This window comes from Dysidea avara, chromosome 2 (genome assembly GCF_963678975.1).
Source record: "Dysidea avara chromosome 2, odDysAvar1.4, whole genome shotgun sequence".
Classification (NCBI taxonomy): Eukaryota; Metazoa; Porifera; class Demospongiae; order Dictyoceratida; family Dysideidae; genus Dysidea; species Dysidea avara.
This window is the reverse complement of record NC_089273.1, coordinates 27720024-27725608: the sequence shown is the minus strand read 5'-3', so window position 1 is coordinate 27725608 and position 5585 is coordinate 27720024. Positions and strand designations below refer to the sequence as shown.

General features: G+C 41.1%; 1 long non-coding RNA gene across 1 annotated transcript; it reads right to left on the bottom strand.

The window, feature by feature from the left end:
- Positions 1–3305: 3305 nt before the first annotated feature.
- Positions 3306–3648, bottom strand: LOC136247284 (uncharacterized). The gene is made up of 3 exons (XR_010697316.1): positions 3580–3648; positions 3415–3484; positions 3306–3362 (listed from the first exon to the last, which is right to left on the bottom strand). It is a non-coding gene; the product is annotated as an uncharacterized lncRNA (long non-coding RNA).
- Between the last annotated feature and the right edge of the window lie 1937 nt (positions 3649–5585).

Here is a 5585-nt window from a genome sequence, read left to right as displayed (position 1 = left end):
AGTGATGTGAGTGATAGAAGTGATCTGAGTGATTACAGTGATCTGAGTAATTGGAGTGATTCGAGTGATCTGAGTGATTCAATTGATCAGAGTGATTCGAGTGATTGAAGTGATCTGAGTGTTTCGAGTGATTCAAGTGATCTGAGTAATTGCAGTGATTGCAGTGATGTGAGTGATTGGAGTGATGTGAGTGATATAAGTGATCTGAGTGATTTGATTGATCTGAGTGATTGGAGTGATCTGAGTGATTGCAGTGATTGCAGTGATCTGAGTGATTGGAGTGATCTGAGTGATTCGATTGATTTGAGTGATTGGAGTGATCTGAGTGATTGGAGTGAGGAGTGATCAGAGTGATTGCAGTGATCTGAGTGATTGCTGCGATTGGAGTGATCTGAGCGATTGGAGTGATCTGAGTAATTTGATTGATCTGAGTGATTGGAGTGATCTGAGTGATTGCTGCGATTGGAGTGATCTGAGCGATTGGAGTGATCTGAGTGATTAGAGTGATCGGAGTGATCTGAGTGATTGCAGTGATTGCAGTGATCTGAGTGATTCCAGTAATCTGAGTGATTCGATTGATCTGAGTGATTAGAGTGATTCGAGTGATCTGAGTGATTCGATTGATCTAAGTGATTGGAGTGATCTGAGTGATTGCTGTGATTGGAGTGATCTGAGTGATTCGAGTGATCTGAGTAATTAGAGTGATATGAGTGATTGCAGTAATTTCAGTGATTCAAGTGATCTGAGTGATTCGAGTGATCTGAGTGATTCCAGTGATCAGATCAGTTCAATCACTCAGATCACTCCAATCACTCCGATCACTGCAATCATTCAGATCACTGGAATCACTCAGATCACTCGAAACACTCGAATCACTCAGATCACTCGAATCACTCGAATCACTTGAATCACCCAGATCACTCGAATTACACAGATCGCTAGAATCACTCAGATCACTGGAATCACTCAGATCACTGAGATCACTGGAATCACTCAGATCACTGAGATCACTGGAATCACTCAGATCACTCAGATCACTCCAATCACTCGGATCACTCAAATCACTCCAATCACTCGGATCACTCAAATCACTCCAATCACTCAGATCACTCCAATCACTCAGATCACTCCAATCACTTAGATCACTGGAATCACTCAGATCACTAGAATCACTCAGATCACTCGAATCACTCAGATCACTGGAATCACCAGATCACTCCAATCACTTGGATCACTGGAATCACTCCAATCACTCTGATCACTCGAATCACTCAGACCACTCGAATCACTCAGATCACTCCAATCACTCAGATCACTCCAATCACTAGAATCACTCAGATCACTCCAATCACTCTGATCACTACTATCACTTGGATGACTCCAATCACTTGGATCATTTCAATCACTCGATCACTCCAATCACTCAGATCACTTGAATCACTGAGATTACTGGAATCACTCAGATCACTAGAATCACTCATATCAATCCAATCACTCGGATCACTTCAATCACTCAGATCACTGCACTCACTCAGATCACTCGAATCACTCAGATCACTCGAATCACTGAGATCACTAGAATCACTGAGATCACTCCAATCACTCCGATCACTACAATCACTCATATCACTGTAATCACTCAGATCACTGTAATCACTCAGATCACTCCAATCACTCAGATCACTCCAATCACTCAGATCACTCAAATCACTCAGATCACTCCAATCATTCAGATCACTGCAATCACTGCAATCACTCGAATCACTCAGATCACTTGAATCACTCAGATCACTGAATCACTCCAATCACTCAGATCACTGCAATCACTGCAGTCACTCAAATCACTCAGATCACTTGAATCACTCAGATCACTGAATCACTCCGATCACTCGAATCACTCAGATCACTCGAATCATTCAGATGACTTGAATCACTCAGATCACTGCAATCACTCGAATCACTCAGATCACTCGAATCACTCAGATCACTCGAATCACTCAGATTACTCCAATCACTCAGATCACTCCAATCACCCAGATCACTGCAATCACTGAGATCACTGGAAACACTCAGATCGCTTGAATCATTCAGATCGCTCGCATCACTCGGATCACTCCAATCACTTAGATCACTCCAATCACTCGAATCACTTGGATCACTCAAGTCATTCAGATCACTCCAATCACTCAGATCACTCCAATCACTCAGATCACTGAAATCACTCTGATCCCTTCAATTACTCGAATCACTCAGATCACTAACCACCTAATTGTGTAATGCTACTGAAAATGTGCATCATTTAGAGTACAGTAGTATACAGTAATATCCTAACTCCTTGTTATGGAAACTTCCTCTTCCTAATGGTAAGTTCTTACTCCTCCTACTGTTTAGTGCTATAATTTCAAAACTACACACCACAGAAGGCTGAAACGTTGGTAATCCATTCCTTGGACACTGTTAATAATGCTGAGTGTATAAAAAAAATTTATTGTGCGAACAAGTCAGGTTTTTGCTGAGACGGTCACATAGTAACCTAACACACCTTTACAAGTCTACGTGTTCATTCCCCTTTCGTCTTAGCCTGCCAATCACTTTCTGCAAAATAATAATACAGATCCAATATGTGACCAGATTTTACAGAACCGAACCAAATCGCACATTAGGCAAAATCAAACTAACACCACCAGTGGATAGCTACACTATTGTACTACAAGTTTTGACCCTCAGCACTACTCAAACTACACGAGGCTGGTTTTAATAGACGTCTTTTCTGGGTGGTGTAGAGTGCCCAAATGGCGGTTTCAGGCCTTGTGAAGGACCTGGCTTGGCAAGAATCAGTGGTTTACTGGTGGACAGCCTTATAATGTTGGCCAGACGTGTTCTCTGTAGATTTTGCTACATATCAGCCACTAAGGAGCCAGCACAGCCCTGTAATCTCGTGTCTGGACTCCAATCGTGGTCTGCCTCCATTTTGAGGCCTATCTTTTGCCCTCCCCGCCACCCCCCAGCCTCCACCCCTTTGTGAGCACTCGTGATACTACTTCGCTCGTCTAACTGCTCAGATTTTCTATCTTATTTGGCGGGAAACTGTACAAGCAGCTACAAGTACTGGAAGTGGCTTGAAAGGTAACAGATTGATGCATCTTTTGTGTAAATTTCATACGCGTGCTTGCTATCCTTGGAGAGTTATGCTGGCTTCAATTCTTTAAAACCGTTTATCTCGAAACTTCTAATGTGCGATTTGGATCGTTTTTCCAAAATCCAGTCACATATTACATGGTAGGCTCACTAGAAATCTTTTTTTGCTGGTCTCGTGTTCTTCGGTCTTTTCCAAGTATTTTCAATGTCATCTGTGTCATTTTCTACAAAAATATCAATCATAAGTAAATACTCCTTATTGCTGGTGACTCCTACCTTCCATTCCTTCTTCTAATTTCTCTTGCATCATCTCGCAATGCTTTTCATCACCTATAATGCCATCAATCTAACACCATCATAAAAATTTAATAAGTCACAAATAGTAATAATAAAATAGGTAACTATGTATAGCGCATGTCGTACAGCTAAAAATGAACTTACCTATAGCCAAAACAATAGCCTTGTATTTAATTCCATCGTCCCATAAAACATGTACAGTATCTTCAATTTTGAGTGGTTTTTCTGAGGAGTTGCTCTTGAAAGGAAATATTTTCTTCATTGGAATTACAGATGTGAAATCTTCTTTGCAGTAGACTGTCAATACGTGTGTGCCGCCTCCATCAACATAAAAGGATGTAAAAGGTAATGACTAGCTAGCTGACAAACAACAAATGTGACCAGATTTTACAGAACCGAACCAAATCGCACATTAGGCAAAATCAAACTAACACTACCAGTGGATAGCTACACTATCTTACTACAAGTTTTGACCCTCAGCACTACTCAAACTACACGAGGCTGGTTTTAATAGACGTCTTTTCTGGGTGGTCTGAAGTGCCCAAATGGCGGTTTCATGCCTTGTGAAGGACCTGGCTTGGCAAGAATCAGTGGTTTACTGGTGGACAGCCTTATAATGTTGGCCAGACGGGTTCTCTGTAGATTTTGCTACATTTCAGCCACTAAGGAGCCAGCACAGCCCTGTAATCTCGTGTCTGGACTCCAATCGTGGTCTGCCTCCATTTTGAGGCCTATCTTTTGCCCTCCCCGCCACCCCCCAGCCTCCACCCCTTTGTGAGCACTCGTGATACTACTTCGCTCGTCCAACTGCTCAGATTTTCTATCATATTTGGCGAGAAACTGTACAAGCAGCTACAAGTAATGGAAGTGGCTTGAAAGGTAACAGATTGAAACATCTTTTGTGTAAATTTCATACTCGTGCTTGCTATCCTTGGAGAGTTATGCTGGCTTCAATTCTTTAAAATCGTTTATCTCGAAACTTCTAATGTGCGATTTGGATCGTTTTTCCAAAATCCAGTCACAAATACAATTTACAATCATAAACATTTAATCATCGCGCCTCTATTTAGCTAGCACACACTTTAAAACACTAAGCTTACTAACTGAATAAAAAGGAATGACATAAGACATAAAAATGGTTGAACGGTTTACCTGTACACGAACGCTTTCCGGCCAATCGCAAGGATGAACCTGACAGTTGATATCGACGTTCCACTATGCTTCCACGTCAGTCAAGATCACGTGATCATATACATCTAATTATTGCCTACTCATTGCTGTAAGATTCATTACTAAAAGTGATTGAAAACCAGTAGTTTGGTTTAGGTAAGTTTTCTTATCTGTGAACTGACAGTTATAAACTGTACTTTATTTCGTAGAATCAAATCCAGCACCAATCATAGCTACGGCAAGCTGTCAGTGCCAGATGGTACGCCTGGATGACAGTCTGCCACTACAAATTTCATCTACTTCCTTCAAACTGAGCCATCATAAAAAGATTTCTGTTTCTCCGGCAGCCCACATACCGAAAGACACAAGTTGGTTCTTTGACAAGTTTATACATTAATTATCAAAGTACAGTGACAATATTAGTTCAGTGACAATGGGGTAGTGTGTGCAGTGCTTAGGCAACTCCAAATAAATTCTCTGATTCCTGTCCTGGACTCAGGTATATTTGCATGCGGGCGGGCGGTCCATTTTCATTATTTCATTATAAGATTGGCAGCTTTTCAAGCCATTATTTACCTGGCACAACCATAAAAAGCTGCATAAAAGCATACTTAAGCTTGTTCCTTCCTTTTTAAGTTGCAAAAATAACACAAATGTGAAGTGTGTGCCAATGATAGCACTGAACTGACATCATTTCGAGATGGCTTTTACTGAGCCTGTCAGTATGCAAGAATAACCGGAAAATAATGGAAGAATACGGAATAATGGAGGTTTTAGAGCTGACAGTAACCAGATGCGGGTGGTGGACAGGAAACAGAGAATTTATTTGGAATGGCCTTAACTATATAAAACACATTTAATGTCCACTTGGCTCTCCATTAACTCAAACAACCAGAGGGATAACTTTATGTAAGTGATCTATGTACCTTTGACTTATCTCGGGAGTCAGGGTCAACCAGAATTCCTCAATGCCTTTCTTT